The sequence below is a fragment of the Chelonia mydas genome, chromosome 25, assembly GCF_015237465.2.
Source record: "Chelonia mydas isolate rCheMyd1 chromosome 25, rCheMyd1.pri.v2, whole genome shotgun sequence".
Taxonomy (NCBI): Eukaryota; Metazoa; Chordata; order Testudines; family Cheloniidae; genus Chelonia; species Chelonia mydas.
The window spans coordinates 1,289,787-1,315,610 of record NC_057858.1 but is presented as its reverse complement, the minus strand read 5'-3'; the positions used below and the strand labels follow the sequence as shown (position 1 = coordinate 1,315,610).

The following is a 25,824-nucleotide window of genomic DNA, read 5'->3' as shown; positions in this document are numbered from 1 at the left end:
CCACCTCCCTAGGTAACGCATTCCAGTGTTTCACCACCCTCCTAGTGAAAAAGTTTTTCCCAATGTCCAACCTAAATCTCCCCCACTGCAACTTGAGACCATTACTCGTTGTTCTGTCATCAGCTCCCACTGAGAACAGTCTAGATCCATCCTCCTTGGAACCCGCTTTCAGGTAGTTGAAAGCAGCTATCAAATCCCCCCTCATTCTTCTCTTCTGAAGACTAAACATCCCCAGTTCCCTCAGCCTCTCCTCATAAGTCGTGTGTTCCAGTCCCCTAATCATTTTTGTTGCCCTCCGCTGGACTCTTTCCAATTTTTCCACATCCTTCTTGTAGTGTGGGCCCAAAACTGGACACAGTACTCCAGATGAGGCCTCACCAATGTCGAATAGAGGGGAACGATCACCTCCCTCGATCTGCTGGCAGTGCCCCTACCTATACACCCCAAAATACCATTGGCCTTCTTGGCAACAAGGGCACACTGTTGACTCATATCCAGCTTCTCGTCCACTGTAACCCCTAGGTCCTTTTCTGCAGAACTGCTGCCGAGCCATTCGGTCCCTAGTCTGTAGCGGTGCATGGGATTCTTCCGTCCTAAGTGCAGGACTCTGCACCTGTCCTTGTTGAATCTCATCAGATTTGTTTTGATCCAATCCTCCAATTTGTCTAGTCCCTCTGTATCCTATCCCTGCCCTCCAGCGTATCTACCACTCCTCCCAGTTTAGTTTAGTGTCATCTGCATAGATGCATAGCATGGGTATCGTCACAGGACCTAACCTCATCAGCCATACCATCAGGGGCTCATTCACCTGCACATCTACCAATGTGATATGTGCCTGCAATGCCCCTCTGCCATGTACATTGGCCAAACAGGACAGTCTCAACGCAAAAGAATAAATGGACACAAATCTGACATCAGGAATTATAATGTTCAAAAACCAGTAGAACACTTCAATCTCCCTGGTCACTCAATAACAGACTTAAAAGTGGCAATTGTTCAACAAAAAAAGTCAAAAACAGACTCCAACGAGAAACTGCAGAACTGGAATTAATTTGCAAACTGGACACCATCAAATTAGGCCTGAATAAAGACTGGGAGTGGATGGGTCATTACAAAACTTAATTTCCCCATGCTAATTTCCCCCTACTATTACGCACACCTTCTTGTCAACTGTTTGAAATGGGCCACCCTCATTGCCACTACAACAGTAATTGTTTTCCCTCCCTTGGTGTTCTACTGTTGAGAATAGCCTACTTCCACTTTAATTGACTTGTCTCGTTAGCACTGACACCCCACTTGGTAAGGCAACTCCCATCTTTTCATGTACTGTGTATATATACCTGCTACTGTATTTTCCATTCCATGCATCTGATGAAGTGGGTTTTAGCCCACGAAAGCTTATGCCCAAATAAATGTGTTAGTCTGTAAAGTGCCACAAGGACTCCTCTTTATTCTTGAAATGGGGGCTCTAACTCCACAGGAGTCCTGCTATTCCCTGTTATCTCCAGAGGACACTGCCTTTTCCAGGGATTTCCTTACTAATCCATCATGCCCCAGGGTGTTCAGTCTGTTGCTTCCCAAGGGCTTTGCTTGCTTTGCTCCTGTATCTTCCCCCAAGTGCTTAGTCCTTCCTCGGGATCCCCTTATCTTAGCTGATGCTTCCAAGAATCCTTTCTGTTCTCCCATCAATCCTTAGGATGCGTTCTATCACCTCTCTTCTTATCTTTAGGGGGTGCTCTGCCTTCAGGGATTCCCTCTATTCCCACGTCGCAGGGTGCTGTACCTCCTCCAGAAATCTCCATTCTCCATGTTTTTGTCCTCCCTTTGTTCAGTATACTACCTTCCCAAAAATGTCCCTTCTTCCCTGTCTTTCTCTCTTCTCCAGGGCTCCTTTCCTCTTTCTCCTCCCGGGAATGCTCTGCCTCACCCCATAGCCACCTCACTCCCTTGTGGTGCTAACCCTCTTTCAGCTTGGGCACTCAGTCTTCTCAGAGGGTTCCCTTTATTTTCCCCTCACTCCCACCCTCATAGGTTTCTCTGCCTCCTCAAAGGCTCCATCTGCCCACCCACCTTTACATTCTTTCCTGCCGGTTCCCCCGGCATGCTCCAAGACTCCACCTGCCTAATTTCGCAACTTCTCTCCTTGGGGCTTGCTGCCTCCAATAACCCTCTGTAGCTATTCTCCCCTGTCCAATGATGTCCTTGCCTGTTTCTCCTAAGCCCCACCCCATGCTCTTGTCCAACAATTCTTCTTTCCTTCATATTCTCTGTATCCTATGGGTCCCCTTCTATCGTTTCATCCCCCTCCTGGAGGGCTCTTCCCTCTCCAGAGATCTATTCTGACCATCTCCCTTTCCTCAGGGTGCTTTGTCTCATGGCTGGGGTGGGGTTGCATTGCCTCAGAGTTCCTTGTCCATAGGGTATGTCTTCGCTGCAGAGTTAACTCAAGTTACTTTTAGCCTACCTCAGTTGAGAATTGGCACACTGCTGAATAATACTCAAGCTGCTTGTGTCCACACTGAAGCTGTGCTCATTTGTGTGTGGGACTAAGACCTCTCGGGGCATATCATGTTTCTTTGCATGCTTAAGCTGAGCTGCGTCAGTAATTCTTTCCCAGTGAAGTGTGGGAGAGTTTGTCAGTTCTGTCTGAGCACATTTGGGGAATTGTGAGAAGGCGTTGGAGTACTAGTGGCACTCAAGTAGAGCTAGCCTGCATTCACAGTGCAGAGGGATTGTGTTAGCACAACTTGTCATCTGGCAACTCTGCCAGCCAGCTCTAAAGCAGTACCCCGTGAAGGTAAGGGTTTTGTGTGTGGATGATCTCAAGTTAAGGGCAACACTTGAGGTAACTTTGCAGTAAAGACAAACCTTAGTGATTGCTGCTTTCTCCAAGGATTTCCTTGTTTTCCATCTTTCCAGGATTCCCCCTCCCAGTTGCTGTGCAACTATTGCTGTTTATTGTCCTTGAGTTTTGAAAACATTTTGCCCTGACTTTAGCAGTCCTTTCTTCTCTCTCCCTGCCAAAACAGTTCCCAACTGGAGCTGTAGGGAGGAAGCAAACCATACAGTTGGAAACTCCTCTCCACCCCAATATTTCCAAGGAGGTTTGCATTTGTCCTTTTCCCAGTCCAGCTTACCGTCTATGAAATGTCTGGCTAAATGTTGGTTTCTAATGCATTTTTGACAGGTGTTCATGCAGTTATAGCACTTAGTATAAGACTGCAGTGTAGCTTTTAACCTGTCCAGTGAGTTGGAAATGATTCGCCAGGGCAACTAAAATCCTGTAAATTTGTCAACTTCTCCAGCAGAGTTGGTGACCACTTTCTTGGTCATGGAATTTTAAGATGATTTAGTTGGGGATTGGTCCTGCTTTGAGCCGGGGTCTGGACTCGATGACCTCCTGAGGTCCCTTCCAACCCTGATATTCTATGATTCTAAGATATGTCCCAGAGTTGGTATAAAAAGGGGGTGGCTGTTTGTTAAGCATGGGGGATTGTGAGAAACACCAGTCAACTTGACAGTTTCAGTCCTTTGGATGCCTTCCTGAAGAGTAATATTTTGCTACTACTGCTAGCAGCACATTTTCAGTAATGGAAAATGCACATGCCACTGGTGTGTTTGGAGCAGCGTGTTTGACTATTTCAATTGTATTTGCATTCTCAATACCATTCTTGGCATGTTGCTTGCCAGTTCTAGCTTGTATACACAAAGAGGCCTCGTTGCATACTGTTAACCTGGCATAGTCTGCTCTTAAACATATTTAAGGACTGCATCTGTGTTTTCAACCTGATGTGGAAAATACTGTGAATCTGCCAATTTGTCAGTGAGAAAATTCAAACTATTTCTTGTCACTTCTCCACTGATAGAAACTAAGTTACTGAAAGCATTTGAAGATACTATACTGAGCAGTAATAAACATGAAAACCAAACATTTGTCTGAATTAATTCACTTGTAAAAACTTGAATGCAGCTGCATTCTCAGTATTCTGGTTTGGTTGGTAAAATGTACCACAGCTGCATGTGTGTGACACCACCGTTAGTATGCAGTTCTGAACATCTTTATTAGCTGCTTTAAGAGCAGTTTGAGATAGTAGCTTGTCAGTCTTGGAAGGATTGAATATTAATAAATTCTTGTGTATCACAGCAACACAACCTCAAGTAGAATCCTATAGAAAATGGATGTTGTGTGACATTTAAATAATTCAAGTGTTTCCATATTATGTATTTCTGCTTGGTTGATGATGGTTGACGCTCTCACAATTAGCCCATTAAATTAGTTTACATAAGTACTGGACTTCCAAGTATGTATTTCTCGTTATCTTAAGTATAAGGAATGTGGCGGTATGAACATCATGAAGATAACTTATTAGATGACTTAACTTTTATGGCACCTATTTACCATCTAACAAATCTCTGACAATACCATGAAAGATAAACTCTCACAATTAAAATTGCTGCATTCTAATACTTTGAAATAACAGGGTTTCACACTTGCAACAAACTGTGGCTCTTAACTCTAAAGTGAGGATACTGCACAGATCTCATATCTTTACCTCTAAAGCCTTGGCTGTAACTATTTCTACTAGTGTAAGTCTGTAGAAGTTCAAAGCCCTGTTGAATCCAGTTTTGGAGTGAAATGAAATAGAGGGTATGAGAAACTTTGCAGGATGCTTGGCCATCCAGTCTTATTAGGGCCTTAAAAACTGAAATGGAAACCTTAAGTGCTGTATACCTACCAACAGGCAGCCAGTGTGTAGTTAACCATCAGGTAGACTTGCTCCACTCTTATCACAACCAGTTGCTCTGTTGCAGTCCATAGCTGACAGATCAGCTTCTTAGATAGCCCTATAAAAGTAGCACATTACACTAAGTCTATTGTGAGGTTAAAAGGACTGTCCCACAGTTACCAGGTCAGAATGCAAGCAGAAGAGTTGCTTTCTAGCAATATTATTGAGATGGGAAATTCCCACACACAGATGCTTGACATCTGATCGTCTACTGTTAACCCATGTCAAGGCTAGATCCATCATCCTACTGAAGCACCTCCTTGTGTGAAAGTGGAAGGCATAGGGAAATACTATTCTGTACACATCACCTACTTGAACCAATCTGCATAATTTAAATCTTGCAAGGGTTCAGTCTTGGCCAGTTTGTCATTCAGTCCCAAACATGTCAGACACCACCATAGTCAAGAGATAAGAGAAATATACAGTGGGATATCATCAGCATAGTAACGATAACCCAAGCCCTATCTTTCAAAAATCTCTCCCAAAGGCAATATATAGACATTGAAAAGCACCGGAGTCAAAACCGACCCATGGGGAACTTCACATGCAATCCCAGTACAGGCAGACGGAAGATCACCCATCGCCACCGACTGGGAGCACTCTGTCAGGTATGACTAAAACCAGTTCAAAACGGTCCTGGTCATACCCAGCCTGGCCTTCAGGTGATGCAGTAACATAGTGTTCCACAGTAGCAAATGCTTCAGATCCCATATCACCAGTAATGAAAGGCCTCTCCTGGTGAGATCCCTTACAACCTATGTTGACCAGGGCTAGCTTGGTGTGTATTTTAGGAAAAGTTATTTCTTTATCTAATTGCTGTGTCTGCTGCACCAAACAATACATACTACAGAAGACAGTATTGCATCTGTGATTTAAAATGTTTTAATTAAGAACTTCAGACGGATGTTACCTCATCCGACTATAAGATCCTAGGACACTATCCATTATAATTTGACCTGAATGCAGAACACGGTTTCTAGAAAGAAGTGTTCCTTATTTGGAGTTTTTAGGATATCTCAAATTACATTAGTAAATGGTCACCAGGTGTGTTTCTCCCACTTTTACAGGATATTTTAAAGGGAATTGAATGAGCAATCTTGAATAATGAAGGCACAAATAGTTTATTATAAGAGAATATTGTAAAGTGACTGTTACAATCAAATTTCAAGGTAGTTGGGTAATTTATTCTTGATAAAAGTTACTGAATATAGTAGGTTAATTTTTTTTAAAGAACTGGTAATATTTTTAATTCTTTAAAATGTTTACATGTAACTCAGAATCTTTTTTTTCTTTAATCTAAGATGCCTGTTTTGAAGTCTCTTCACAAACAGTGGCTCTTGGTATTTGTTCTCAAGATTCTTGCTTCTCTTTGAACTCCAAATCATTTGTTGATTAGTGTATTTTGGGGCTAATTCTTGTCATCAGCGTATAGAAACAAAATTAAGATGGAGTATAAGAACATCTCCAAATTAACATCTTTGATTATTATGTAGTGTGGTTTTTATTTTTTACTGGTTTCTGATGTTCCAAATATCTCATTATGGGATAAAGTTAGGATAGTGCAGTGTCACATCTGAACCTGAAAAAGTTGATTTGAAGCCATAGATTATTCAATGACTCTCTAATTTTGATGTTTTAAAAACAGATTACTTGTCCATTGGTTTTGATGATAAAAACCTGTGGCTTCAAACCTACATGCATAAATATCACAGGTGCATCCAAGAGGATTGTCACAACAGTTTTTATCTTTCTCCCTAAACTCTTGAGTGGGAGTAGAAAGATGCATGATCTTGCAATAGAAAATGTGTTTTTTGAAAAATGCATTTGCCCATGGTAAGTTAATCATGTTCTTTTTTTAAAAAAAAAGAAAAGAAAGCTTAACTTCTACAGAAATGTATTCTGTTAAGGTACCCTCAAGTTTCAGAAACTGTCCTGGCGTTAATGTGGGAATTGATTTTTCAAGGGGTGTTCATAGCTACAGCAGAGTGAAATTAACAAGATTACATGGGTGTTAATGCAAAAACCTGTCAACAGCAATGAAACTGATGTTCATACTCCTGCTTGGAAAGATATTACTAGCAGACACTTGAGTTACTCATAGGAGAAAAGGGCTCAAAAAATGGGAGTCTTGTGTAAGAGGTGGAGTAATGGAAACCCCTGGTATTTTGAGTTAACTCTTTGCAGCAGCCAGGAGAGGAGAGAGAACTCCCTCTTCCTTACATTAGAAACAGGATTTAGATCGAGAATTCGGAATGCCTGAAAACTGTCTCCAACTGGTCCATGAGCTTTATGAAGGTTGCACCACCACCATCCGCTCCATGGAAGGAGAGACGCCTGAAATTCCTATCTGTAGCAGTGTGAAGCAAGGCTGTCCGCTCAGCCCCATCGTTTTCAACTTAGCAATGGAGCTGCTCATTTGAGCCATCTCCAGCAGTTTAGATTGCTTTGATCTGTACAGCAGTAGAGTGAATATCCTGGCCTACGCAGATCTGGTCCTGATTGCAGACAACCCTGACAGTCTCCAACAAATGCTCGATGTCACCAGCCAGGCTGCCAACTGGATGGGACTCCGCTTCAATGCTAGGAAGTGTGCATCCCTGCATATCGATGGCAGTAGAAGGGACCCGGTCCCGGCGACACCCTTTCAGATCCAGGGAGAACAATGATGTTCCTCGAGGACGGGCAAGCTTACCAACATCTTGGCACACCCTCGGGTTTCCTTGTCCAGCAGACACCTAAGGACACCATCATGGAGATCCTATAAGACGCGGCCAGGATCGACTCCTCTCTACTAGCACCATGGCAGAAGATCAACGCCTTGAACACCTTCCTGATCCCCTGTATCTCATTTGTCCTGAGGGGTTCTGCCATGGCGAAGGTACCTCTTAATGCAGACAACACCATCAGGCAGCTAGTGAAGAAGTGGATGTTTCTTCCCCAGAGGGCCAGCAATGAACTGGTGTATATGTTGCACAGACAGGGCGATGCTAATGTCCCTCAAATGGGTGATCTGTGCGACGTTGTGGTGATCACTCACGCCTTCTGACGTGCCCGGGTGCCATGGTAAGGAACATAGCAGAAAGTGCTATGCAGGATGTCATCAAGAAGCGAATTGCCAGGACCCTCTCCCATCAAGACGTTGCAACCTACCTGAGCGGCTCCCTGGAAGGTGAATTTGGAAGGGCGGGAGAGACTTGTGCCCGCAGTGCTATGCAATGACTGGAGAAGCATATCAGCTGCTGGTGGATGTGCTGCGAGGAATGTCAGGAGCTGGTAGTCCTGGTGCCACAGGTGAAGAATGCAGCGCACACAATCATAGATTAGGGTTGGAAGAGACCTCAGGAGGTCATCAGTCCCAACCCCCTGCTTAAAGCAAGACCAGCCCCAACTAAATCATCCCAGCCAGGGTTTTGTCAAGCCGGGCCTTAAAAACCTCTAAGGATGCAGATTCCACCACCTCCCTAAGGAACCCATTCCAGTGCTTTACCATCCTCCTAGTGAAATAGTTTTTCCTAATATCCAACCTAGACCATTGCTCCTTGTTCTGTCATCTGCCACCACTGAGAACAGCCAAGCTCCATCCTCTTTGAAACCCTTCTTCAGGTAGTTGAAAGCTTCTATCAAATCCCCCCTCACTCTTCTTTTCTGCAGACTAAACAAGCCCAGTTCCTTCAGCCTCTCCTCAAAAGTCATGTTCCCCAACCCCCTAATCATTTTTGTTGCCCTCCGCAGGACACTCTCCAATTTGTCCACATCCTTTCTGTAGTGGGGGGGCCCAAAACTGGACGCAATACTCCAGATGTGGCCTCACCAGTGCCGAATAGAGGGGAATAATCACTTCCCTCGATCTGCTGGCAATGCTCCTACTAATACAGCCCAATATGCCATTAGCCTTCTTGGCAACAAGGGCACACTGTTGACACATATCCAGCTTTTTGTCCACTGTAATTCCCAGGTCCTTTTCTGCAGAACTGCTGCTTAGCCAGTCGGTCCCAAGCCTGTAGCAGTGCATGGGATTCTTCCATTCTAAGTGCAGGACTCTGCACTTGTCCTTGTTGATCTCATCAGATTTATTTTGGCCCGTTCCTCTCATTTGTCTAGGTCTCTCTGGACCCTATCCCTACGCTCCAGCCTATATGCCTCTCCCCCAAGCTTCATGTCATCCATGAACTTGCTGAGGGTGCGATCCATCCCATCATCCTCATCATTAATGAAGATGTTGAACAAAACCAGTCCCACTCCGCTTGCTACCGGCTGGCAAGTAGACATCGAGCCGTTGATCACTACCCATTGAGCCTGACAATCTAGCAAGCTTTCAATCCACCTTATAGTCCATTCATCCAATCCATACTTCTTTAACTTGGTGGCAAGAATACCATGGGAGACCATATCAAAAGCTTTGCTAAAGTCAAGATATATCATGTCCACCGCTTTCCCCATATCCACAGAGCCAGTTATCTCATCATAGAAGGCAATCAGGTTGGTCAGGCATGACTGCCCTTGGTGAATCCATGTTGACTTTTCCTGATCACCTTCCATTCCTCCCAGTGCTTCAAAATGGATTCCCTGAGGACCTTCTACATGATATTTCCAGGTTTCAGAGTAGCAGCCGTGTTAGTCTGTATCCGCAAAAAGAAAAGGAGTACTTGTGGCACCTTAGAGACTAACAAATTTATTTGAGCATAAGCTTTCGTGAGCTACAGCTCGCTTCATCGGATGCATGCAGTGGAAAATACAGTGGGGAGATTTTTTTATACACAGAAAACATGAAACAGTGGGTGTTACCATACGCACTATAACGAGAGTGATCAGTTAAGGTGAGCTATTACCAGCAGGAGAGGGGAAAAAAACCTTTTGTAGTGATAATCAAGATGGGCCATTTCCAGCAGTTGACAAGAACATGTGAGGAACAGTGGGGGGGGGAGGGAAATAAACATGGGGAAATAGTTTTACTTTGTGTAATGACACATCCACTCCCAGTCTTTATTCAAGCCTAATGTAATGGTGTCCAGTTTGCAAATTTATTTCAATTCAGCAGTTTCTCATTGGAGTCATGATTTTTCCAGGGACTGAGGTGTGGTTGACCGGTTTGTAGTTCCCTGCATTCGCCTTCTTCCCTTTTTTAAAGATGGGCACTATATTTGCCTTTTTCCAGTCGTCCAGGATCTCCCCCAGTCGCCACGAGTTTTCAAAGATAATAGCCAATGGCGCTGCAATCACGTCACCCAACTCCCTCAGCACCCTCAGATGCATTGCATCCGGCCCCATGGACTTGTGCATGTCCAGCTTTTCTAAATAGTCCTTAACCTTTGAGGGTTGCCCCACCACTGAGGGCTGCTCATCTCCTCCCCGTACTGTGCTGCCCAGTGCAGCAGTCTGGGAGCTGACCTTGTCTGTGAAGACAGAGGCAAAAAAGCATAGAGTATTTCAGCTTTTTCCAGTCATCCCAGTAGATTGCCTCCTCCATTCAGTAAGGGTCCCACACTTTCCCTGACCACCTCCTTGTTGGTAACATACCTGTAGAAACCCTTCTCGTTACCCTTCACATCCCTAGCTAGCTGTAATTCAAATTGTGCCTTGCATGCTCGACTAATATTTTTATACTCCTCCAAAGTCATCTGTCTATGTTTCCACTTCTTGTAAGCTTCCTTTTGGTGTTTAAGCTCACCAAAGATTTCTCTGTTAAGCCAAGCTGGTCGCCTGCCATATTTGCTATTCTTTCTGCACATCAGTATGGTTTGTTCCTGCGCCCTCAATAAGGCTTCTTTAAAATACAGCTAGCTGTCCTGGACTCCTTTCCCCCTTATATTAGCCTCCCAGGGAATCCTGCCCATCAGTTCCCTGAGGGAGTCAAAGTCTGCTTTTCTGAAGTCCAGGGTCTGTATTCTGCTGCTCTCCTTTCTTCCTTTTGTCAGGGTCCTGAACTCAACCATCTCATGGTCACTGCTGCACAGGTTGCCACCCACTTCTACTTCCCTTACCAATTCTTCCCGGTTTGCGAGCAGCAGGTCAAGAGGAGCATGACCCCTAGTTGGTTCCCCCAATAGTTGCACCAGGAAGTTTGTGCACTGCTGTATTGCTATCCCAGCAGATGTCAGGGTGATTGAAGTCCCCCTTGAGAACCAGGGCCTGTGATCTGGAAACTTCTGTTAGTTGTCCGAAGAAAGCCTCACCTACCTCATCCTACTAGTCTGGTGGTCTATAGCAGATGCCCACCATGACATCACCCTTGTTGCTCTCGCCTATAAACTTAACCTTGGACTGGAGCTCTGCGCAGTCATACTGCTCTCTGACATACAGTGCAACTCCTCCACCTTTTCTCCTCCGCCTGTCCTTCCTGAACAGTTTATACCCATCCATGAGAGTGCTCCAATCTTGTGAGTTGCTCCAACAAGTCTCTGTTGTTTGTCATATCATAGTTCCTTGACTGTGACAAGACTTCCAGTTCTTCCTGCTTGTTTCCCAGGCTTCTTGCGTGCATCAGTCCGAGAGCTAGAACCATGCTGGAGAGGACCTTGAAGGATGCCATCCTCTGCCAATATCTGGAAAACCTGAAACGGAAGCCGGACCAGGGCAAGGTGTTTGAGGAGACATGCAAGTGGGACGCCAGCAACCACTTCCTCCCCAGGAGTAGCTTTACCCAATTTGCCAACTGGAGGTTCATCCACAGGACCCAGTTCAACTGTGTTCCACCGAACGGAACAGACTGCTGTGGAAACTGGGACAAGTGATGTAGGAAGTGTGGCTGTGCCAATGAGACGCTACCCCACGTCCTGTGTAGTTGCAAGCCTCATTCCAGAGCCTAGCAGCTGCGATATAACACCATCCAAGATCGCCTAGTCAGAGCCATACTGCCATCTGTGTGGAAGGTGGCCGTGAACTCCGCAATCCCTGGAACCGACAGTCAACTGCGACTGGACATAGTCATCACCAGCGAAGACCAGGAGACTATCATGATGGTGGACCTCCACAGTGCCCTTCGAGAACAGGACCCTGGCCTTCCGCAACTCCTGAGCTCAAAAGGTGGAGAAATACACCCGTCTGGCTGAAACCTTAAGAGCTAAGGGTTACCAGGTTCAGACACACACACTGATGGTCAGAGTAACGAGTGAGTGTTTCGGGAATGTGGAATCAATGCTATGCTCAGCTGATGCAGCAGCTCATGGTGTTGGATGCCATCGGGTGATAGAGGGACATCTACCTTGAACACATCACCAGACATTGACAATACCAGGAGAGATGAGCTGGAGTGATGAGAAGCAAAATCGGAAAGTCACTGAAATACTTCTCTGATGGATTCTATCTACTAAGGTTGAACCCATCCTAAATGCTCAAATACTGAGAGACAATGTACACTCATTCATATATTTGTTTTCCGCAACCAACTCTTTGTATAAATTTTCATGAGTGATGTACCCGAGTATTCGGATTCTGATATCTAAACTCTATCATTAAATTTCTCTAAATTTGGGTTATTGCAGATATGTACCATATGTATCTTATGAGTTTTTAAACAAACTTTGTGTTTGTATGTAATCCTAGCATTATACCCAGATGTACAGGCACTCTTTTCTTAACCTGTGTATTATATAATTTTTTTAACATTAGCTTAAATAAGTTTTATATCCGAACTCCAAATCTGTGACCCCCCTACTAGCCAGAGGGTGACAGAAAGATATGGAATCACTAAACAGGGCTAGGGGTGACATCCTGGCAGCAATTCAGCACCCTCTCCTATCCCCAAAGCTAAGTCTAACTCATGATATTGTATATGAATAAATTTGTAGTCTAACTAGTTGTAATCGAGTTTGAAAGTCTGAAAGCCTTTGGCCTAAAAACAGATGGTTTTAATCTATCAGTGTATGGCACTCCATAATGTTGAGTTACACATACATTAACTAAAAATTAAGATTTGGAGTAGCATATAAATAACGAATGCCATGGCATCCTGATCATAAACTCTGTGGGATACTGTTGGTACATGGTAGCACATAATATCCAAAACATCCTAGAGAACCTAAGGTGCTCTGTGCCATACCTGAAACCTAATTAGTTAATTAAAAATCATAGGAGGTGCACTGTTACAACTTCTTTAATGTAAATCAGTGAGTAATGAGAGAGAGACTCTCTTACAGGCACATGAACATATTTTTCATATTTTAAAAATCTCAAGTGTAACCAAATATTGCAAACTAAAAACTGAAAGCTTTTTTTCAGGTGTATGTTTTTTGAAGGCATGCATTCACTTATTATTTTAGGTTTCAGAGTAGCAGCCATGTTAGTCTGTATTCGCAAAAAGAAAAGGAGTACTTGTGGCACCTTAGAGACTAACAAATTTATTTGAGCATAAGCTTTCGTGAGCTACAGCTTACTTCATCGGATGCATTCAGTGGAAAATACAGTGGGGAGATTTATATACATAGAGAACATGAAACAGTGGGTGTTACCATACACACTGTAACATGAGTGATCACTTAAGGTGAGCTATTACCAGCAGGAGAGCCGGGTTGTGGGGGGAACCTTTTGTAGTGATAATCAAGGTGGGCCATTTCCAGCAGTTGACAAGAACGTCTGAGGAACAGTGGGCGGGGGGAGGAGGGCGGGAATAAACATGGGGAAATAGTTTTACTTTGTGTAATGACCCATCCACTCCCAGTCTCTATTCAAGCCTAAGTTAATTGTATCCAGTTTGCAAATTAATTCCAATTCAGCAGTCTCTCGTTGGAGTCTGTTTTTGAAGTTTTTTGTTGAAGAATTGCCACTTTTAGGTCTGTAATTGAGTGACCAAAGAGATTGAAGTGTTCTCCAACTGGTTTTTGAATGTTATAATTCTTGACGTCTGATTTGTGTCCATTTATTCTTTTACGTAGAGACTGTCCAGTTTGGCCAATGTACATGGCAGGGGGCATTGCTGGCACATGATGGCATATATCACATTGGTAGGTGTGCAGGTGAACGAGCCTCTGATGGTGTGGCTGATGTGATTAGGCCCTATGATGGTGTCCCCTGAATAGATATGTGGACACAGTTGGCAACGGGCTTGTCTCTACGTAAAAGAATAAATGGACACAAATCAGACGTCAAGAAGTATAACATTCAAAAACCAGTCGGAGATTACTTCAATCTCTCTGGTCACTCGATTACAGACCTAAAAGTGGCAATACTTCAACAAAAAAAACTTCAAAAACAGACTCCAAGAGACTGCTGAATTGGAATTAATTTGCAAACTGGATACAATTAACTTAGGCTCGAATAGAGACTGGGAGTGGATGGGTCATTACACAAAGTAAAACTATTTCCCCACGTTTATCCCCCCCGACACACACACACTCTTCGTCAGACGTTCTTGTCAACTGCTGGAAATGGCCCACCTTGATTATCACTACAAAAGGTCGTCCCGTCCCGTCCCCCCCCCCTTCCACTCTCCTGCTGGTAATAGCTCACCTTAAGTGATCACTCAGGTTAAAGTGTGCGTGGTAACACCCATTGTTTCATGTTCTCTATGTATATAAATCTCCCCACTGTATTTTCCACTGAATGCATCCGATGAAGTGAGCTGTAGCTCACGAAAGCTTATACTCAAATAAATTTGCTAGTCTCTAAGGTGCCACAATTACTCATTTTCTTTTATTATTTTAGGGTGGCTCATAAGGATTGGGTTACTGCCATAGTTGTATATGCAGGTAGAGCATCATCTTTGGTGGTGGTAAAGGAGAGCACCACAAAAAATTATATTGTCTTTGCAAGAAAATAGTCCTCTATATAATATTCAAAAGACAGTTGTGGGGTCTGCCATTCTTGATAGTGTATTTTTAGCAATATTGCAAATTATTATTTAATCATTAGGGAGTTGACAGCCACAATTCCTCAACATATAGTAGCCTTATTTCACTAAATATTCTGTTTGGCAGTTACTAAAAGGTTGGAAGTATCTTGGTTGGCTGGTGAGCTTAGTTTTTACTCCAGTTTGTTTCCTGCTGCTAACATTCACAGCAGAGAGGCAGGAAATAGAACAGGTGCTTTGGGGCGGGGGGAAGCACCTTTGGAGACCTATAGCAATGCACTTGCAATAATATATGTTTAAAGATATTCATACACCAAAGAGTCTACATAAAAACAGATTTCAGAGTAGCAGCCGTGTTAGTCTGTATTCGCAAAAAGAAAAGGAGGACTTGTGGCACCTTAGAGACTAACATTTATTTGAGCATAAGCTTTCGTGAGCTACAGCTCACTTCATTGGATGCATTCAGATGAAGTTCACAATGCACTGCATCTGCTACCTGTCATTTAGAAACAAGCACCATATGCAAGCATTACTATTTGTGTAAGTACTACATAACAGAAGTGCAGGACTCACCCAGTAGGCAAAAAGTTTCAAACTTCGAAAATACGTTATGTTAACATCAAAATAACTTGTAGCATACTTCTGCATGCTGAATTCCCATAGCTCAGTAGCCTAATAGAAGAGTCTCATCTCCAAAATATAGCTCACAATTAACCTGCTTCAGTGTACAACCTTATCTTACACAGCTTTCTCATCTTAAACTGTTCTGGGATAAATACACAAATGTATATTTTAAAAATATTAATTTGTCTAATATTCCAAACAAATGAACAAATTTGTTGTAACTGGTAAAAGTACCTAAAGAGGATTAATATCGGATTCAAAACCACAAATAGTGGGAAATAAATCCTACAAGAACACTGGCATCAAACAAAGGGCAGAACTAAGGTTATCAGAGTGTGACCTTGGTGACTGACTGAATAGGTTGATATGCTGAAGAAATGGACGGTGTATTAGAGAAGCTGATACATGTAGGTATATTGCTCTATATCACATTTCTTGGGCTTTCTTGTGTTTGTATTGTTATCCCTTAGCACACTAAAGTGGTTTTCACTAAGTGTTCTTTCTTGTTTACAACTGAAGGGATGATCTAATCCTCAATTCTGATCTTGATTGGAACCCTGAGAATCCTCTCATGAGAAGCATGAATGACGACCCTTTTACAATGTCTAATTCAGGAAAAATATATAATCACATGCACACTGATGATTTGCCAAAAGAGATAATTAAAATGGGAAGTTAAACAAACAAGTTAAATAAACATGTTCATTAAAAAAGAGGCAAGGCTCAGTTTTGTAAACCCCAAACATTCAAAAATCAAAGTGAGGTCCCACAAAATTGTGAGTTTAAAAAATATACTTGGGTGCCTTTTTATTTGGAGTCTGATTTTTGAGCCTTTAGGGTTCACGTTTTCAAGATTTTCTCTGTAAGAATGAGGGCTAAATTTTTGTTTTTAATGATAGCTAATATTCGAATGTGTTCACCTGATTCCAGGAGCTGGAGTTTTAAGCAAAATACCAAGATACGATAAAATTGCAAGAGCTGGCAATACCGATTGGTTGTGACGATATATGAAATGGAAAGAACCTAGCTTGCCTCACACATTCTGTTTTGAGTTTGAAGTTAGAAAAATTCATTGTACTTGCAACCTAAATATTTTACATAAAAATCATTGAGACAACAAATATGATGGAACCCTATGGTGCCTTTTTCATTCTGTCTTCAGAGTATCTGCTTCTTGAAAACCAAAGAAGGCAAGAATTAGAAACTAGAAATAGTAAAAATGATAGTTGGATGTAGGGTTAGGATAAAGTGAAAAGAGGGAGTTGGGCATGGGATTTTATTTATTTTATTTCTCTTTCCTCCTCTCATTTTCTGTTACCCGTCTTTATTTAGGCCCTGTGCTCAAGATGTCAGTGAGGTGGCATCTGGCCACTCAGAACAGGTCTAGGCCCTCAAATGTTAGGTCTTCAGGGCATGGACCATATCTTTTTGCATATGTATGAATTAGCTAGAAAAAGGATAGATGCTGTAAGATAACAGAACTATTTTTTACAAAATTAATGCAGGGAATAACTTTGAAACAAAGGGGAAATTATAATTTCTTCAGGATTGCCACTTCCTGCTAGCAGTTTTAGAAACTATTAATCATGTTTCCTTCAGTACCTTGGGATACTGGCTTGGAGAATAAACTTACAAGGGCTGTGATTTAATATAATAAGGTGAAGGCTTCATTACAAAGCATTGAACTAATCTGAATGTTGATTGCGGGTTACCTTTCTCACTTTACATCAACTAACTAATTTAGACAGGAGAGTATTTGATTGAGTTGGCGCAGCTTTAGCAAAAGTTGTTTTTGTTTTTTTTCTGTGATGTAACAATAAAAGATGAGGCAGAGAAACTGTTTTCATGCTTGAATTCTGATTATCTATCCAGTGGTCTACCAGACCTTGTGTAGAGCCCAGTCCTTGCCTCTGGTGCTATCACATAGGAAACTTACACTCTGCTGTATTTGTTGGAAGGAAGAACTTTGTCAAAGCACGCGATTGAAACTAGCAAAATATAGTTTTGCCACTCGTTCTGATCTAGCAAGGACCAGAATGTACTGTTTGAAACAAGTATAATGTTTGTTATGATTCTTCATATATTTTAAACTTTAACATTGATTAAAAAGTCCCAGCCCCTTTATCAGTAATACAATATATAAAAACTTGAAAGCTATTAAATTCTGTTTTGTAATGTTAAAGCTAAATTTTAAAATGCACTCCAATGAGTAATGCAAAAGATAAAAGGGCACCATGAATTTAAAAACAACACTTCTCAAATTATTTTATCTACTATTGTGATTTGACATAGGAACAGCCATACTGGGTGAGACCAAAGGTCCATCTAGCCCAGTATCCTGTCTTCCAACAGTGGCCAATGCCAGTTACCCCAGAGGGAATGAACAGAACAGGTAATCATCAAGTGATCCATTCGCTATCGCTCATTCCCAGCTTCTGGCAAACAGAGGCTATGGACACCATCCCTGCCCATCCTGGCTAATAGCCATTGATGAACCTATTCTCCGTGAATTTACCTAGTTCTTTTTTGAGCCCTGTTATAATCTTGGCCTTCACAAAATCCTCTGGCAAAGAGTTCCACAGGTTGACTCTGCGTTGTCTGAAGAAATACTTCCTTTGGTTTGTTTTAAACCTGCTGCCTATTAATTTCATATGGTGACTTCTTGTTCTTGTGTTATGAGAAGGAGTAAATAAGACTTCCTTATTTACTTTCTCCACACCGGTCATGATTTTATAGACCTCAATCATATCCCCCTTTAGTCATCTCTTTTCCAAGCTGAAAAGTCCCAGTCTTATTAATCTCTCCTCATACGGAAGCTGTTTGTAATAATTTTTGTTGCCCTTTTCTGAACCTTTTCCAATTTCAGTACATCTTTTTTGAGATGGGATGACCACATCTGCACCCAGTATTCAAGATGTGTATTTATACCTAAGTATACTGAATGGTTTTTAGTTCTTGTGCATTTGACAGTGTTGTGTATTGTCAGTTTCCTCTGTTAGGTTTTTTGAGTAACTGTGGGGAAGAGAGAGAGATTTTTAAAATAGAGAAGTGAATGAACATCCACAAACTGGTTGGAGGTATTTTGGGTTTGGGATAGTACATGAAACTATTTGTAACTTTTTTAAATTGACCAGATTTCCAGTTGTCTGTAATTCACAAAAAACCCCTCTGTTTTACCCCTGGATACGTCCTTGTAACTCTCACAAAAAATGTTTGATTTTAGGTGTGCGTATCTGAGGGTGCCAATTGAATATTAGGGCATAGATTTTTATTTTCACAAGTCTTTGTATTTAATTTTCTTGGCTTTTAACAAGAATGAAAACACTAATCTCAGACTTCACTAAGTACTTGTGCAATTGAATAATTAGAAACTAGTGCAACTTTGGAATTCTATATGGAAAAAGTAGTTGAAAACCACGTGGATGTCATTAACATTGCTATATTTGTATAATCCTGTAACTCTGAATTTTAATGGAAACTTCATACTGTTCATGGGCAAAACCTATTTTTTCCTCACTTATGCTACAGTTATTTTTTTGAAAATTGTACTGGAGATCAGCCCTCAGAGAGGTGAGCATTGAGTTGTTTACAGCAGCAAAAAGATTTTCTTAGTTAAAAAATGGAAGTATTTTAATCAAAGGGGTGGAGGATTGATTGCAAATGACTAAACTGTAAAATGAATCTCATGAAGTACAGCTTGTAATATGATTTTCTCACATCACTGATGTAGAGTTAGTTGACAATTCCTCTTTGCTCCTTTAGATCACATTCTTACCCACCCACTCTGGTAATTTTAAAATTACCTATGGGTGGTGTAATAGTTTGGAGTTCTGTAGTAGTACCTTTCATTTGAGAATTCTGAGTGGCTTTTTAAGCAATGAATTAAGCTTTACAAGACTCTTGTCAAATAGGTGAGCAATACTAACTTCAGTTTGTAGATTGAGGGGAAGGGAAACCGATATGAAGTGACGTGGATAGGGTTGTGTGTCAATATTGGAGCTATGATTTAGAACCTAGAGCTCCTTACTCCAGTTCTGTGCATTGACTATTTGATACTCAGGAAGTAGAATACATATAAACCTATTCTTGGTGAAATAGTTGGAGACTTAGTTACTGGTCTGTGATTGGAAATCAGTCTTTCACCTGTGCGACTTCTATGTCCACAAAAACAAAACAAAACAAAAAATACTCCACCCCTTAAGAGCTGAAGACCTGTTCTAATCCTAGAGGGATGTTTCCCCTCTGCAATTTGTATCCTTTTGGGAGAAAAATTCAGTGTACTTAATACAGTCTTTCATAGAGCAAACCTCTTTCGTGCAAAGAGGTTTACAAAACCTGTATCCCAGGTTATGATAGCCAGGCTCTGAAGTTCCTGCTTCAGGGCCCACTGTGACAAAACCTTTATTCATAAAAGCAGTCCCACTGACTTCAGTGGGACTGAATATAGTTGCAGAATTATACCTTTGGGCTTAATATCCCAGAATGCCAAAAGGATTGCCTCTGGTGGTAGTTCATTGTAAGAAAATCCCTATTTATAAAGTGTAAACTTTCCTGGCAAAGAGCTTATATTGTTTTAAAAAGGGGGCAGAATGCTTGCACACACCCACACCTCCTTCCTTCTTGTGTTAATTGTGAATGGATAATTAAGCTTACTGTAAGACTTTCCTAATTTTTATTAGTTGAATATTACACAATCGTCATGTGATTTAGTGCAACCAGTCATGCTAGCTTCATTTCTTTGTTTAATGTTAGTTAACACATTTTAAAATATACATATAACCAAGTGACCACTTAGCATTTTGACAAATAATCATAGGTCATATTCATGATACTTTCCCATGCAGGAGACCGATATTAAGGAAAAACAGCAATCCCTGTTGATGTTGTCCCGTCAAGGAAGGTTAGAGAATGAGTTTGAGATACCTTCTCCCACCAAAGTTTCTGGTAGAAACCCTTGTCCAGCCTTTCTCCCTTTTTCTCCTCTCTCCCTGATCAGTCCCCAGTTCACTAGTCTCCCATTCTCTCACTTCCAGAAAGGACATATTCAGTTTGAGGAAGAATTTCTTCTTCTGTTCTTGGACTGGTGATAAAAATTCCTTGAGTTTTTCATCACAGTTGACCAGTCTGGTGATAGGAATGAAGGTCTTAATATGCTTGCATGTATGTTGTCATAAATCAGTTATAGTGTAGCTGGTTGCAGAAGTCCATTTTGAATTCTTGATGTGTGTCAATAACTTGCGTTTATACAATGTGGAACTTTTCATCCAGAAGGATCCCAAGGCACTTTGCCAAATGATTATACAGTCCATTTCCAGGAAAAAGTGCACCAACATCTTGGGTTGAGTGCCTGGATGTGGCAACACTGCCTGAAGAAAACTATTTAACTGAAATTGCAAGGAGAATTTTGCTAAGTTGAATATAATGAGCTGAGTTGAAATTGGGATAGGAAAACTGTGTATTTTAAGGGACTAATTTGTGTAGTAGATTATGCAAAAATTGTTTTAGGAGCTGGCAGGAATTCAGAAACCTGGGTAATCCACGTATTAACAATATATTGTTGGACTGATGGTATTGCTGCCAGTTTCATAGCTGGTGCAGATATATTTTTGCTTATCGGGAAAAATTCTGGAAACTGGGAAAACAACTTTTATTTTTCTACAGTTCTGTTCTGATTTTATGTAATTTACACTGCCTTTCTGAGTTCTTGTGTTGAAGATGCTTTTAAAATAACTCTTTTAGTGTTCAGGTTGTTTCTAGTACATCCCTTCAGAGTTTATTGGTGAGTGGAAGGAATCTGCTTGTTTGTATAGCGATAGATGTTACTACTGTGGAATAAATACTAACCCTGCTTTGCAAAGCCCCGATCCATTCAGGCTTTTGATCCAAAATAAAAAAAATTGAAATCTCAGGTATTTACGCTATAATATATATTCTCCTTCACTGTTGACTTCCAGGATATTTGTGTGTTACTAGAACCTGTTTTTCTTCATGGTCTTCCTCCTAGTCATACCTAGTTTCATCAGAAATGTCCCGCTCTAATGTTTGTGATTGGTCAACATACTCTTTGGGAGATCCTACTTCTCTGATGTGCTAATGTGGAAAATGAGATTGCCCCACATCATTGCTCCAATGGATTGTACACCACTACTAATAGAAGTTGCAAATAAACTATGTCTCTGCTTATTTGTTTTTACCAAGGGGCTTTACAGCGAAGAAATACGTACTTACAAAAACTATATTATGTAGTGCTCTCCTATTTTAATAAACATTTTAAACTTCATCACAAAGATGGATTCTACAATGACCAATCTTGGTTGCATATTGATGACCTTTCCTTGTTTGTACTGGAACAATTCATTTGCATTGGCTGTTTGAATTTTGGGAGGATGGCTTTTAATTATATTTTAATTTGCTCTCCTTATGTTGAATAAACACCCTTTATTTATGTGTGTGTCTATGGATGCTTGATAAATAACCAACCATTGAGAAGGTGTTTGGTCACAAGCATGCTTTATCTTGGTTTCCATTTACATTATCTCTTTCTTTCACATACCCACACAAATATAAATGTTAAAATTAGCTATCACCAGTGATACAATTTTTGCCTTAATTGGTACTTTTAGTGAAGAAGGATGAATGTAACTGCAAAATACATAATCTTTTTTCTCAACCTATATAACTCTTTCAAATGTACCAAACAGACAACAGTATAGTATGCATAGTTTGGAGTGTGTCTGGGGGAGAAAGTGGCCATCTAGGCTATTTAAAATAAAACAGTAATATTGAATTCTAAATTCAATGTGAAGAATATTCTGAATATACATATGTAGCTCCCATTAATTTTAGTTTTAATGGACAAGTGTGATCTTGAGACATTATGGTACCCAGAATTCCTTGGACTGGAAGTGCAGTGAGAGGAAAGATGGGTCAATGGCTGAAGTGCTAGCCTGTGCTATGGAATAACCAGTTTCAATTCCTTCACCACAGACATCCTGTGTGACCCTGGGCAAATCACTTGGCCCTGGTCTACACTACGAGTTTAGGTTGAATTGAGCAGCGTTAGATCAATTTAACCCTGCACCAGTCCACATGACGAAGCCATTTTTGTCGACTTAAAGGGCTCTTAAAATCAATTTCTGTACTCCTCCCTGCTGAGGGGATTAGTGCTGAAATGGACATCGCCGGGTCGAATTTGGGGTAATGTGGACGCAATTCGATGGTATTGGCCTCCGGGAGCTATCCCAGAGTGCTCCATTGTGACCACTCTGGACAGCACTTTCAACTCAAATGAACTAGCCAGGTACACAGGAAAAGCCCCTGGAACTTTTGAATTTCATTTCCTGTTTGGCCAGCATGGCAAGCTCATCAACACAGGTGACCATGCAGTCCCAGAATCGCAAAAGAGTTCCAGCATGGACCAAACGGGAGGTACTAGATCTGATTGCTGTATGGGGAGACGAATCTGTGCTATCAGAACTCCATTCTAAAAGACGAAATGCCAAAATATTTGCAAAAATCTCCAAGGGCATGATGGACAGAGGCTACAACAGGGACCCGCAGCAGCGCCGCCTGAAAATTAAGGAGCTCAGGCAAGCCTTCCAAAAAACCAGAAGGAAACGGTCGCTCTGGGTCAGAGCCCCAGACATGCTGCTTCTGTGATGAGCTCATGCACTTCTAGGGAGGCCCCACTCCTGTCCATGGACTCCTGCAATGGCGGAGTCTCGTGCAACAGGAATGAGGATTTTGGCGATGAGGAGGAAGAGGATGATAGTACACAGCAGACAAGTGGAGAAACTGTTCTCCCCGACAGCCAGGAACTGTTTATCACCTTGAAGCCAATACCCTCCCAAGGCGGGCTTCCGGACCATGAAGCTGGAGAAGGCACCTCTGGTGAGTGTACCTTTGTAAATATAATACATGGTTTAAAAGCAAGCGTGTTTAATGATTAATTTGCCCTGAAGACTTGGGATGCATTTGCGGCCAGTACAGCTACTGGAAAAGTCTGTTAACGTGTCTGGGGATGGAGCGGAAATCCTCCAGGGACATCTGCATGAAGCGCTCCTGGAGGTACTCCCAAAGCCTTTGCAAAAGGTTTCTGGGGAGGGCAGCCTTATTCCGTCCTCCATGGTAGGACATTTTACCATGCCAGGCCAGTAGCACGCAGTCTGGAATCATTGCATAACAAAGCATGGCAGCGTATGGTCCCGGTGTTTGCTGGCATTTAAGCAACATCCTTTCTTTATCTCTCTGTGTTATCCTTGGGAGAGTGATCATCCCAGAGAATTGGGTGGGTGTGGAGCAGGGGGTGTGGTTAGTTGGGTTTGTGCTGCAGGTTAACCGGAAAACCACAGCCCTCCTTTTAAATGGCTAACCCAATGGGTGCTTGGTATGGGAAAGGAGGGCGCTGCTGTGTGAAACCATTCCCACATGTTTTGAAGGTTGAAGAAGCCGAAACACTGTGGCTTACCATGGCTGCCTGCAAGCCGAATTCTGTTGCCCAGCCCTGCGTGTGTGATGTCTCACACCAAACCGGCAGGCGCTCAATATAAGAGGCAAAATGCGACCTTGTACCAAAAGCACATGTGCTATGTAATAATAACAGCTTGGTTCACTGTGAAAGAGTCTACCCCTTGTTCTCTAAAATGTGTGTTTTAAAATACTACTCTCCCTTTTTTTCCTCCCACAGCTGCAGATGTTTCAATGCTCCCCCGATCATCTCCGTCCCAGAGGCTAGCGCAGATAAGAAAGCGGGAAAAAACGCACTCGCGATGAAATGTTTTCTGAGCTCATGCAATCCTCCCGCACTGAAAGAGCTCAGCAGAATGCTTGGAGGCAAATAGTGTCAGAGTCCAGGAAAGCACAAAATGAACGCGAGGACAGGAGGGACGAGCAGTATGAGAGGTTGCGGGAGCAAGAGGAGAGGTGGGGGAGGCGTGATGAGAGGAGGCAGGATGCAATGCTGAGGCTACTGGGGGATCAAACTGATATGCTCCAGCATCTGGTGGAGCTGCAGGAAAGGCAGCAGGAGCACAGACCGCCACTGCAGCCCCTGTGTAACCACCCGCCCTCCTCCACAAGTTCCATAGCCTCCTCACTCAGACACCCAAGAACGCGGGGGCGGGGGGAGAGGGGCTCCAGGCACCCAACAACTCCAACCCAGAGGACTGCCCAAGCAACAGAAGGCTGGCATTCAGTAAGTTTTGAAGTGCAGTGTAGCGTTGTCCTTCCCTCATCCACCACCTCACCCAGTGCTTTCCTCCTCCCCCACCCCTCTCGGGCTACCTTGGCAGTTATCCCCCTATTTGTGTGATGAATTAATAAAGAATGCATGATTCTGAAACAACAATAACTTTATTACATCTGCAAGCGGTGATCGAAGGGGGAGGGCGGTTGGCTTACCGGGAAGTAGAGTGAACCAAGGGGACAGGTTTTCATCAAGGAGAAACAAACAGAACTGTCACACCGTAGCCTGGCCAGTCTGGTTTTCAAAGCTTCTTTGATGCGCGGAGCACCCTGCTGTGCTCTTCTAATCACCCTAGTGTCTGGCTGTGTGTAATCAGTGGCCAGGCGATTTGCCTCAACCTTCCACACCACCATAAACATCTCCCCCTTACTCTCACAGATATTGTGGAGCAAGCAGCAATAACAATGGGATTATTGGTTTTGCTGAGGTCTAACTGAGTCAGTCAACTGCGCCAGCACACTTTTCAACATCCAGATGCACATTCTACCACCGTTATGCACTTGCTCAGCCTATAGCGAACAGCTCCTGACTACTGTCCAGGGTGCCTTCATGAGCCATGTCATTAAGGGGTAGGCTGGGTCCCCAAGGATAACTGTAGGCATTTCAACATCCCCAGCGGTTATTTTCTGGTCTGGGAAGTAAGGCCCTTCCTGCAGCTGTTGAAACAGACCAGAGTTCCTGAAGATGAAAGTGTCATGTACTTTTCCCGGCCATCTCATGTTGATGTCAGTGAAATGTCCCTTGTGATCCACCAGTGCTTGCAGCACCATTGAAAAGTACCCCTTTCAGTTTATATACTGGCTGCCTTGGTGGTCCGGTCCCAAGATAGGGATATGCGTTCTGTCTATCGTCCCACCACAGTTAGGGAATCCCATTGCAGCAAAGCCATCCATTATGATGTACACATTTCCCAGAATCACTACCCTTGATAGCAGCAGCTCAGTGATTGTGTTGGCTACTTGGATCACAGCAGCCCCCACAGTAGATTTGCCCACTCCAAATTGATTCCTGACTGACCGGTAGCTGTCTGGCGTTGCAAGCTTCCAGAGGGCTATTGCCACTCGCTTGTGAACTGTGAGGGCTGCTCTCATCTTGGTATTCTTGCACTTCAGAGTAGGGGAAAGCAAGTCATAAAGTTCCATGAAAGTGCCCTTACGCATGCGAAAGTTTCGCAACCGCTGGGAATCATCCCAGACCTGCAATACTATGCGGTCCCACCAGTCTGTGCTTGTTTCCCGGGCCCAGAATCGGTATTCCAGGGCATGAGCCTGCCCCGCTGCCACCAGGTTGTCCAATTTGCTGGGGCCCGTGCTTTGAGAGAAGTCTGTGTCCATGTCCTCATCACTCTCGTCACTGTGCTGCCATTGCCTCCTCACCTGCTTTTG

At 42.6% G+C, this 25,824-nt stretch overlaps 1 protein-coding gene and 1 long non-coding RNA gene across 5 annotated transcripts in view; one reads left to right on the top strand and one right to left on the bottom strand.

The window, feature by feature from the left end:
• LOC102938687 (zinc finger RNA-binding protein) overlaps window positions 1-25,824 on the top strand; it is an 86,495-nt gene that overhangs the window by 5,408 nt on the left and 55,263 nt on the right. The window lies entirely within an intron of this gene.
• LOC122463820 lies at window positions 1,427-25,278 on the bottom strand. Its single transcript, XR_006287443.1, has 4 exons — window positions 25,106-25,278; window positions 21,365-21,369; window positions 12,516-12,521; window positions 1,427-1,446 (listed from the first exon to the last, which is right to left on the bottom strand). It is a non-coding gene; the product is annotated as an uncharacterized LOC122463820 (long non-coding RNA).